Source organism: Mauremys mutica, chromosome 3 (genome assembly GCF_020497125.1).
Source record: "Mauremys mutica isolate MM-2020 ecotype Southern chromosome 3, ASM2049712v1, whole genome shotgun sequence".
NCBI lineage: Eukaryota > Metazoa > Chordata > Testudines > Geoemydidae > Mauremys > Mauremys mutica.
In genome coordinates this window covers 101,514,473-101,526,535 of record NC_059074.1, presented here as the reverse complement: position 1 = coordinate 101,526,535, position 12,063 = coordinate 101,514,473, and positions in this window count along the sequence as shown.

Sequence of the window (12,063 nt, the reverse complement as noted above, 5' to 3'; positions counted from 1 at the left end):
TATTATATCTTCCAGTTGCTTTCCTTGGCCCACCATCTTCTCAGTCCTGGCCATATTATATCTTATCCAGCTAGCTATTATATTTTGTCCAATCTTAGGCAGACACTTGTCCATGAGGAAGGTCTTTATTTAAACCTGAACCAAGGCATCCTAGTTAGGCCTCTTGAATACCAAAGGATACAAGTGCTAGACCTCTATCTGTTTGCATTTGTACTTAAAGGGTCAAGATAACTATTTATATCTGTGGTAAGAGACAAGAGTTTCTAGGCTTCCACTTTGGCCTTTTTAATCTCCTCTGCACATACAAATGATTGAGAGGATTGCATCACCATCCAAGGAGGAAAAAAAATCACAAATCTTTGAACTCCATAAAATAGAATTTAAAATTGCCATTAAATCAGTGACTAAAAAACCTCCCCACATTTTAAATCTATTTTTATCATTGAGAAAATATACTGATGCCTCAAGCACTGACTGATTTGACTAGTTTTCCAAAATAACCCGCAGAGAAGATGAAGGCTTTAAAGCTACCTGTTCGGTCAAGCAAAGTTTGTCTTTTCCTTCTCTCCTCATACACCACTGATGGATGTCGAAAAATATTTATGGATTCTCATGTAAATTCTTTAGCTGATAAATTTCATTTCACATCCCCTGGGTTAAGCAAAAAATAAAACACTGTATTGCATTAGCCTTCACACATGTGGAGATTGTATTACTTTACAGTGAAAATCCAGCAAGCTGTACATTACAGATTTTACCACAATGCTTTTGGTAGGAATGTTTCAAATATATTGCACATGTGTGAGTGTCTTGTAAGCATATTGAACTGCTTTGAACACTGTAATGCATCAGACACTTGGGGTGGTGAAAGAAACTTCACCTACACTGCTGCTTATCTTACATTTATACAGCCCTGTACATTCCAAAGGATCCCTACATGCTTAATTTGAGACCTGGTGTTCTTCAGTCTTAACTGGTGTGTGTTCCATGTCTAGCCAATGTATAAAGGTGAGCTACAAAACAAATGACTGAATTATACAACCTCACAAAAGTTTCAATAACTCAGTGCATCGTTACCAGTTTGCATTTCATTTCTCAAATTAAATACCTGAGTTAAAGAAAGCAGAAATTGCTATTTGTTCTGCGTGTTATTACTTGGGAGAAAGCAGATTAAAAATGTCACAGCTGTACAGCAAAGCCCTTTGTTTTATGTGCACAGCTTTCTGAATCCCATAAAAGTCTAAACATCTGACCATTTACATTTTACAAGGGACAGGGCTACAACACTGGAAAATATGCGTAAAAATCTACAATTCAAAGGCATTAAACAGTTTCATTTCACATTTGTTTCCTATGTACCCATCTTGATGGAATCACAGCAGCAGGTGCTGCTATAACTCTAATCTCAATCAGTTTTCCCCCCTGCAGTCTTGCTCTGCTTTTTTTTGTTTGTTTGTTTGTTTTAGCTGTAGCAATGCTGCCATCTCCTGTTTAAACCGCGAAATATTGTTTAGAATGGACTAACCCTTTAGCCTGGGTACTGTAGTAGATTTAGGACCACATTTGAGAGAATCTAGAGATGAACACAATCTGTAGTCAGACCACAGAATCCTTGAATGAGACGGATCATCCCTCCATATGGGATGCACCAGCTATCAGCACATCTGTGTGATCAGTATAAAAATAGTTTCCATCTGAGTACTAAAATAGACACTACAGACCTTACAAAGAGTTATAATATATTCTACCATATTATATTACATTTTTTAAAAAATGATGTTAAAAAATGGCAAGGTTGCAAAGTCAAGCACACAAAAGTTAGAAAATGCCAGAATTAAGATTTCCTGTGCAACCTTAATTTTGCCTCCTTGTGAATATGCATTATGATATTGTCATTAATTGCATACTACTTTTTTCCACAGACCCCCTGCCTTATTCAGTGAATGGGTAGTTCACTTAATAATTTTTTTAACATAGTTTCTTTCTGTGTAATTTCCTAGGTTTTCAAAAAAAAAATAACATGAAAAAACCAGAAATTCCATCACATGACATCTTAGTGACATGGTTTGTCATCGGGGAGGGAAACAGATTGATGATGGTGACAGAATTCTACCACTTGAGCTAATGGAGTCACTGATAGCAGTAGTAGTAGAGGTTGTAATCCTCTATGTCAGGGAACGGCAACGTTTGGCACACGGCCTTCCAGGGTAAGGCTGGCAGGCCCGGCCAGTTTGTTTACCTGCCACGTCCGCAGGTTCGGCTGATCGCAGCTCCCACTGGCCGCAGTTCGCCGCTACAGGCCAATGGGGGTGGTAGGAAGTGGCGCGGGCTGAGGGATGTGCTGGCTGCTGCTTCCTGCCACCTCCATTGGCCTGGAGCAGCGAACCGCGGCCAGTGGGAGCCGCAATCGGCCAAACCTGCGGATATGGCAGGTAAACAAACTGGCCCAGCCCAGCGGGCCACATGCCAAAGGTTGCTGATCCCTGCTTTATGTGGACCAGCAGTGGATGGGGTGGGGACATTTTGCCAGTGGGTTTCACAGATATGAAGAATGGTGAGAAGTAGAAGAATGGTGAGACTTAGGATTCCTGGGTTCAATTCCTGGTTTTGGAAGGGAGTATTGTCTATTGGTTAGATCCTTCTTCCATTATGCCCTAGCCTACCTCTGCCCCCTTCTGTACCAATCCATGTCCTCTTCCCTCCCTTCCTCTTCATAGCTCCTTTCCAATGTCCACTTCACTGTCTCACTGCTCATATCCCTCCTCCATTGTTCCTACCCAACTGCCCTTCCCCGGCTGCAGTTCTCATCTCCCTCTGCACCTATTTACCCACCATCATCAGTCTGCTTCCCCTCTGCTGCTCCTCAGCTCCTCCCCACTCTCTGCTGCCCATCATTTCTCACACCCCTGCATTCCTTCCTCTTCAACCTCCATGTTGCCTGGGCACCAGTAAGGGGAGCATTGAGAGCACACAGTCTCTTTTGCCTCAGTTCCTTTCTCTTGCATTACAATAGTCCCTAGTTGCCATCAGTAGCAATAGCAGTGAAAGTCCTGCTCAGCCCCTATAAACCCTGGGATGGAGTCTGCTCACATGCTCTGTGGAGATGGCACATACTCAGTCCAGTTGGTGACAGCTTGGAGCATGCTCATTGCAGAGGGAAGCTTTGGAGAATTTAACTGCCAAACTAACAAATGCCTACTAAGCATGTATGAACTGTGATTTTTCAAAAGCTCATAACTTAGCCAAATTTGGATGGATTTTCATGGGCTTAACAAAGGGCACATCCCTGATGCATAGCAACCCCACTGCCAAATTTAAAATCTCTGCATGGAGGGAGGCCCTAGACCTTCTCAGCAGAAAGATTGTAAGAATTTAACATGGGCACAAACATATTTTTCCTAATCTAATTCTCGGAAAAAGATGTGGAAATCTGCACTTCTGCTGCCCAAGCTGTACTGGTTTAGTGCATAGAGGACTTAAAGTCTCCAGAAATCTCAATTTCGTCCCTATTTTAAATACATTCACTAAATAATGACCACACACACACACACACACTATGTGCCAAACCCACACTGACATTAATAAGTGTTATGCATGCATAAGGAGAGAATGGCACAAGTAGTGTGTGAGTGATTATGGACTGAGAAGAGCCATTATCCAGTTTGCTTAGGAAAGCAAAAGCCCTACAGTGAATATTGCTTCCAGACTGCAATCTAGTGCATTTGTTTTCTATGTACTAGCATTGCAGTAGCAGTTGAGATTCTGTATGCACATACCCATTTTCTTTATGAGCTTTTAAATATCAGATTGTTTGTTGCCCTGGTGAAACAGAAACAATTGTGTTACCTCAATATTGGCCACTCAAGTCAAGGGCTGAAAAGGAAAATACACAACACAACCTGAATCTACACACACATTTAAGTGTATGGGTATCTGAGGGTGTTTCATTTTTCATTTGGGGGCTCTACTTGCTCTACAAAATGTGACCTCTAGTCCCCAAAACACACACACTTCTAAAATTGGAATCATTTCAGAAATTTTTGCTTTCTTAAACCTGTCCTAGGCATCTGTATTATGTTATCCAACACTCCAGTTGCTAACAATACAATCAATATAAAAGGTCACTTACGGTGCATGGGTTTTTTACTCTGCCTCCACAATATGAAGCCTATTTGAATGTGGGGTTAAACTTGCTTGCTACAGAAAACAAAATTTTAGAACCATTTGAAAAAAGCAAGAAAGCAAAAATGCAGCATAATTAGCATTATGCACATTTTAGGTGTAAGAAAAAATCAGATAAAATTTGCTTTAATAAAGGTCTGTCTACATGTCAGCATAATATATAGATATATATTTTCTGCTATTTTATAACTTGGCTGCAAAACTTTACTAGGCAGAAACTTGGCATGCAAGATCTTGGCCTAAATGCTTTATTTCAACATTTAAGAAAAACTGGGGGTGGGGAAAATAGCTTGTTTATTTCAGTTAAAGTAATGCCCGGCTGATCACACAATGTATTCTTGTAGTTTTATTACTCAAGTGTATAACACTGTAGTCTCTGAGCCACAAAGGGTAAATTCATCCTTGTGTAACTCCATTAACCTCAGTTGAGTTACAGTAGGGATGAACTGGCCCAATATATTCCCAGATCAGCATTACATTTGCTGACCTATGAACCTATCCAAATGTTTCAAACAGCAGATCAGAAACACGAGACAAGGTTGTAAGTTTGTATTGATTTGTATCTAAATATTTTCTTTTCCCCTCATAGATACAGTATTTATTATTTTTATATCTCCACTTTGCACCTACTAATCTAGAATGTCAGCAATGTGAAGTACCGTAGGGCCTTTAAAGGGTTTTTTTTTATAACAAGCCAAGTAGGTACAAACTAAGTTTTTATATCAATTTGGACATTTAATACAGTGCTTAGGTTAAGAAAAAAGACAAGTACTCCACTTACATCAAAATGTATCCCTATGTTATACAATACTGTACTGTTTGCATATATCTCAGTACAAATATTTTTAAAAGTACTTATATTTTAACAGTATAAAAATAGTTCTCTGATTTTGGATGAATTGTTTAGGCTCCCATTGGTCAAAATGACTTTAAAATTATTTTTATTGGCTTATATCATGTAATGTGGCTCAGACACTTCTTGGAATTGAGGGAAAAATACAGTTAATAATGTCTGAAAGCTAACTAGTATTTGCATCATAGCTTTTTCATGATACCTTGCACTTTGCTTATGCATATTATCATTTGATTGTTTCATATTGCAGAGCAATAGCAAATGTAGCTTTAGGGCATGGCTCTGCAAAACCATACTCACACGAGTAATCTCAATGCACTAGGAAAAGGTTTAATGGTATTGTGTCCTTGTACAGTACACAGATGTCTTCATCAATCAAAGACATGTTAAAAAGTTTTCAACATAAACTTCTCATAGACTCATAGACTTTAAGGTCAGAAGGGACCATTATGATCATCTAGTCTGACTTCCTGCACAATGCAGGCCACAGAATCTCACCCATCCACTTCAATAACAAACCTCTAACCTATGTCTGAGTTATTGAAATCCTCAAATTGTGGTTTGAAGACCTCAAGCTGCAGAGAATCCTCCAGCAAGTGACCCCTGCCCCATGCTGCAGAGGAAGGCGAAAAACCTCCAAGGCCTCTGCCAATCTGCCCTGGAGGAAAATTCCTTCCCGACCCCAAATATGGCGATCAGTTAAACCCTGAGCATGTGGGCAGTCCTGTGCTCAGAACATCAGCTCCCACTGCTGCTCCCTTAGGGATAAAGACTGATTACTAACCCTCTGGGAGCCGTTACCTTCTCCTACCACAGACGGCAATATCAGAGGCACACCTGGCCAGGGCCGCATTAACTTTTTGTGGGCCTGGCTCCATATATATTTGTGGGGCGTGTAGCAGGGTGGTCATCCCGCTCCTGCCTTGATGGGGTTAAAGCAGCCCTGGGAGAGGTCTGTGTCTGGTAAAAAGCCAGGCTGATTGGGGAAACAGCCACAGGTGGGGCCATGCCCCAATCAGACCATAGCTGGCCCTATAAGAGGGCTGAGGGCCAGAGACAGAGAGCAGCAAGGGGCAGCCTCGGGAAGGGGGCAAAGACAGACACTCTCTCTAGCTTCTCAGAGAGGAGGACCTGGCTGTCTGGAAGCTGATCAGGGTACCTGAGGTGGAGCAGTGCTGGGGAAGGGCAGAGGGAGCTGGGGAGCTCCAGCCTAGCAAAACCCCAGGCTGCAGGCTGAGTTAAGGGCTCACAAAGGGTCCTAGGGCTGCAGAGCCTGATGATCTGTGGCAATACACCCATAGTTGCTCTTCAAGTTAATGAAAAGGCCCAACATTTCCTTAATAAACCAAAGTAACAGTTACAAACTATTGGAAAGAAGCCTTGGGTGATTTATCCAGTTTTCAGAATAAAATAAATCAAACCACAATACTGTGCTCAGTTAACAATCCAGATCTGTTTTAATGCCCTCAAGCAAATAAAAGCTTAAAACTCTGGACTGACAGAAGGAGAATGCCTCTACAGGCCAGTGGTTAAGGCCCTTTTCTAAGAGTGCCAATACCTGTTCTATATCAGGCACAGAGGGGATTTGAACTTCAATCTCTCACATTCTAGTTGGGTATGCTAATCCCTGGGCTATTGAGTACAATGGTGGAAGGGAAAGCATCATTTCCCCCTTGTTTTTTGTGAGAAAGGAATTACCTGGCTTAGGCACCTCACACTAGGAGAATCATGAGTCAGTCATACATCCCAAGCAGAGGAAGACAGCTCCTGTTAGGTGCCTATGTCATTTGTTGTTTCCTATTGCCTATCTTAGGTGGCTTCTGCTCAGATGGATCCCATTCTTAGGTGCCTAACTCTCCCCATGCATTGTACAGAGAGCTTGGATGCCTAACTCAGAGCTGTAGATTCCATGAGGCATCAGGGGACTGGGGATGTAAATGCTAAGGGTTACCAGAGACAGACAAAGTTGGGGAGGTAATATATTTTATTGGACCAACTTCTGTTGGTGCGAGATACAAGCTTTCGAGCTACATAGAGCTCTACTTCAGATCACAATTACAATACCGTAATTACAGTTACAATTCTAAGTCCCTATTGTGTATCTAGCCTTTTGATGCTAGTGGGTGCTGGTGGATGTTGGTGACACCTTAAAATACATAGGCAAAACTGATGTGAAAATGTGTGCTCAGAGATGTTTTACAGCAGTGGATTAAAAAAACCCATATTTTAATAAAAACTCTAAGTTCTTTGGTGCAGGGATCATCTTTCTGTTCAGTGTAACTATAGCATCTAGTACAATAGGGCTCTGGTCTATGACTGGGGCTCCTAAGTGCTACTACACAAATAAATAATAAAACTGGGTAAACAGTCCTTATGCTGAGGAGCCCTTATGGCTGAACTCAGGTTCTTATGTTTATTAACAACAGCAGGAATTAATTAGAGTGTGTCAGCCTTAACTATAAATATATTTTACTTTTTTGACATTAGTGCACATCAGCCAATATCGTACTTAGTGTGTTTAATAATCCTGGAATACATTTTTTTTCTCTTGGCAACCATGCAGAATAAATAATACTCTCCAAAGAAAAGGTTGGGGCCTGCATATGTACTTGTACAGGATACCGATTTCTTGCTGACAGGACCTGATCCCCTGCCATTTGTGCTACTGCAAAATATATCAGCATATTATAGTGGGAAATCCTGATGTGAATGAGAAGAACTGGTCTTGTAACAATTGACTTTCCAAAGAGCAGTCAGGAATATAAGTCTCACCAAGCATTATCAGCATTCAAACCCACCTCCTTCTTAATCAGAATCAACATGGAATGAAAGATAAACCCATCACCCATCATCCAGTCTCTAAGTGATTAAAAATTAACGGAAGTAGGTTACAGATATAACCAAACACGAAATATCTGAAGTATAGGAAAATTCTGCTATTGCCAATGTAGTGAGGTGGAGTGGCCTCCCTCAGAACTGGAATGTGAGGGACCACTAAACTCCCCTGGCTGGGAGGAGCCAAATTTGTCCTGCCCCCCTCACGGAAGTACCAAGGCAGGACAGGAAGTAGGAAAGGAGATGAGTGCCCTGGAGCTCAGTTGCTGCTGAGCCATGGGAGACAGCAGACATCTCTTCTAGGGAGCAGACACCTCTGCAGGAGCCTGGCCCAACCCCAGAGTGGACTGATGCCTTGCCATCAGGGGAGACAGATGAGGACCCCAAGGAACTGCCAGTGGTCAAGTACCCCAAGGAGATGGAGGATCACTGGACCCTACACCCAGATTCTGGTAAGAAGCAGCCCAGGGGAACCAGACTCCAGTCCAGTTCTGCTGCCTGAAGGTGACTCAGCATGTTTCGGGAGGATCCCCGCTGACCCAGTGGCAGACCCATCTGCCACTGTTAGGGCCCTGGGCTTGAACATGGTGGAGTAGGGTGGGCCAGCGTCCCCCTACCTCCCTGTTGCCAACCCCACCCCTGGGGTGGTGACATATGCACCCCTAGGCTGGAAGGCCCATGTGTTGCTTGGCGGACTGGGTCCCCAACTGGCAGAAAAAGCCTTTCAAGGCCCTTAAGAAATCTGATGGTCATTTCATGAGAGAATACTGATCTGCCCTGGACACAGGAATGGAAGGCCGAAATGGTTGCCAGGTGCACATTGATTGAGAAGGCCAGCCCTTGATGTTTCAAGTGAAGCAGATAGTCCACAATGGACTGCAGAGAAGACTGGGTCTGGGAGATCCTCCGCTCTGACGCCCAGGAGGAGAAGTGTTTCCACTTCGCCAGGTAAGTTGCTCTAGCGGAGGGTTTTCTACTTTCCAACAGAACGGGCTGGACTTGAGCAGAGCAGGTCTGCTCTTCCAGGTTCAGCCACACAACATCCAAGCTGTGAGGTGGAGAGAGGCAAGGTTTTGGTGCCGCAACCTCCCGTGATCCTGAGATAGCAGGTCTGGGCAGTTGGAAAGCATCCATGGGGGCGCTGTTGCCAAGTCTATGAGCATGCCGAACCATTGCTGGCAAAACCAGGCTGGGACGATCATGAGGACTTTGGCCCTGTCCTTCTTGACTTTCAGGAGGGTCCTGCTGATAAGCAGAATTGGCGGGAAGGAGTACATCAGGTTGCCTGCCCAAGACAGGAGAAAAGCGTTGGAGAGTGACCTGCTGTCAAGCCCTTGAAGGGAGCAGAACTTATGGCACTTCCTGTTCTGCCTGGTGGTAAACAGGTCCACTTAAGGAGTTCCCCATCCCTGGAAGATCATTCTGACAACCTCTGAGTGGAGAGACCACTCCTGGTGAGAAAAGAATGACCTGACGAGGCGATCCACCAGCGTGTTTCAAACACTGGGGAGACGGAAAGCCTTGATATGTATGGCATGCCAGATACAGAAGTCCCACAGTCAGAGGGCTTCTTGAGAGAGGTCTGAGGACCATGCTCCTCCTTGTCTGTCCACATAGAACATGGAGGCCATATGTCTGTCAACACCTATACCATCTGATGGGATAGATGCAGAAGGAACACTTCACAAGCCAAATGGATGGCCCTGAGCTCCCTGGTATTGATGTGCAATGCCAGATCTTCCTGGGACTACAGCCCCATGGTCTTTCGTGATCCAAGGTGGGCTCCCCAACCCAAGTCGCATGTGTCCAACACTGGCACCATTGTGGATTTTGGGGTCTCAAGGGGTATGCCGTCAGATATATTTACCGGGTTGGACCACCATGCCAGAACAGGAGAACTGAGAGGACTCTGTCCAGGTGGTGTCTGGCTGGGCAGGTATACACCAGTGCCAGCCAGGGGGCCTGACACATTTGTGCATGTTGAACTACATAAAAGTGCCCTAGTATGTGCCCTAGCAGCCTGAGGCAAACCCTGGTGATACGGTGGCTGGTGAGTTGGCTGATGAGACCTGACATTGCCTTGAATCTGGGTTCTAGGAGAAAAGTTCTGTCTCAGGCAGAGTCCAGAACTGCTCCGATGAACTCTATTCTTTGTTCATTCATCAGCAGACCCAGTGCTTGGCACGTTGCTTGCACCAACCAGATGCTGTGCTGGACTTGTGCCCACCAATGACCCTTGATGAGTCAATCATCTAGGTATGGATAAATTTGAATGTCCTGGTGCCTCAGGTAGGCTGCAACCACCACCATGCATTTCATGAACAACGTAGGTGTTGTAGCCAGGCCGAAAGAAAAGCACTGCAAACTGGTAATGGGTTTGCCACTACAAACCACAGAAACCCCCTGTGTCTGTGGAAAAAGGAAATATGCATCCTTCAAGTCAAGGGCGGCATACTAGTCTCCAGGGAGGGGATAATGGAGGCCTTCAACTTCTTGAGATATTGGTTGACACTTCGCAGGTCCCATATGTGGTGCAGACCCCTCTCCTTCGCCTTCAGCATCAGAAAGTACTGAGAGTAAAACCTTTTGCCCCTTAGATGTATGGGGATTTCCTCTACAGCCTCTACTTGCAGGAGGGCTTGCACCTCTTGGGCAAGAAGTTGCTCTTGAAAAGCGTCCCTGAAGGACAGGGAAGGGGGGTAAGAGTGGGGTAGAAATAAACTGCAGGGTATACCCCACTGCCGCAGTGCTGAAGACCCACCAGTCCGATGTTATAGTGTCCCAAGCAGGAAGGGAAAGGAAAAAGGCGTTTTGAAAACAGGAGGGGTGCAGGATCCTGGCTGCAGACTGGGAGGTCGCCCCCAGGCACATCCTCAAAACGCCCGCTTGTTTCCAGGCAGGTAGCAGGAGGAGCCTGAGTGGGAAGAAAGGGTTGGTTGTTGGCCTTGACAGCGCTTATAGCCCTTGCCCTTCTTGTGGTAGGGCTTTGGTGGTGCCTGACTGCTTGGTCTTTGAGGTTGCTGTGGTTTGAACTTCTTTCTAGTGGGGGCCGATGTATAGAGACTTACGGAACGGAAAGTCCGTGTAACCTCGTGTCTGTCTGATCTGAAAACAGGGCTAGACCATCGAAGGGGAGGTCCTGGATTGTTGATTCTCTGTCGACAGCCTGGAAGACAGCAGCTATGATGCTTGCCTCATTGACACAGCCGTAGTGATGGTCCTGGCTCCTGAGTCCTCCGCGTAGGAGGCGGCCTGAAGGGAGGCCCTGTCACGTTTCTCCCTTCATCTAAAATGGCAGGAACTCTTGCCTGAAGTCCTACGACAGTAAGTCTGCAAACTTGGCCACATACTGCCACACATTGAAATTATACCTCCCGAGTAAGGTCTGATGGTTTGCCATTCAAAGTTGGAGGCTAGTAGATGAATAAATTATCCTGCCAAATAAATCTAGCCTCTTGCTGTCTTTGTTTTTGGGAGTTGTGCTGGGTTGTGCCTTCCTATCCCTCTTGTTGGCCACAGAGACCACTAAAGACTTTGGGGCTGGGTGGGAATTTAAATATTCAAACCCCTTTGTCAGGAAGTAATACTTCCTCTCAGCCTGCTTGGAAATAAGCGGGAGAGAGGACAGGGTCTGCCATAAGGCTTTCACCAGCTATACCACCTCTTTGTGTACCAGAAATGCCACCCTAGACAGGGCCACCACAGCTAGAATGTCAAATAGAGTGAAAGAGGGTTCCACCAACTCCTCTGCTTCCAATTGCAGGTATGCAGACACTCACTTTAGCAGTTCCTTGTGTGCCTTGGCATCGTTCTGTGGCACTGTCTGGAATGGTCTTGCCACTGCCTCATCAGGTCAGGACGAAGAGGAGGTGAGGGCAGGGGCTGGCTCAGCATCCCCCGCATGGGATGCCTCCCCCGAGGCCAGAGGGTGCTCCTGGGCACCTTGCTCAGAACACTCCTGAGAGTCTGGAGGGGGGCAGGAGACTGTCGCCAACCTCCTCTCTGAGGCCCCTGACACTGAACGCTGCATCTGGGTCTCTGATGCCTAGGGGAACCCCCAAGGGTTCCAAGAGTACCACGGGGTAGGCCATTGAGCCTAAGGCCATGCTTTGGCTGGTGGCCCTGGAGGAGCCCTTCCCCCCCCCTCCCGATGTGGGTGGGTGCACCTGGCCCAAGGTACCTGCTGTCTCCTC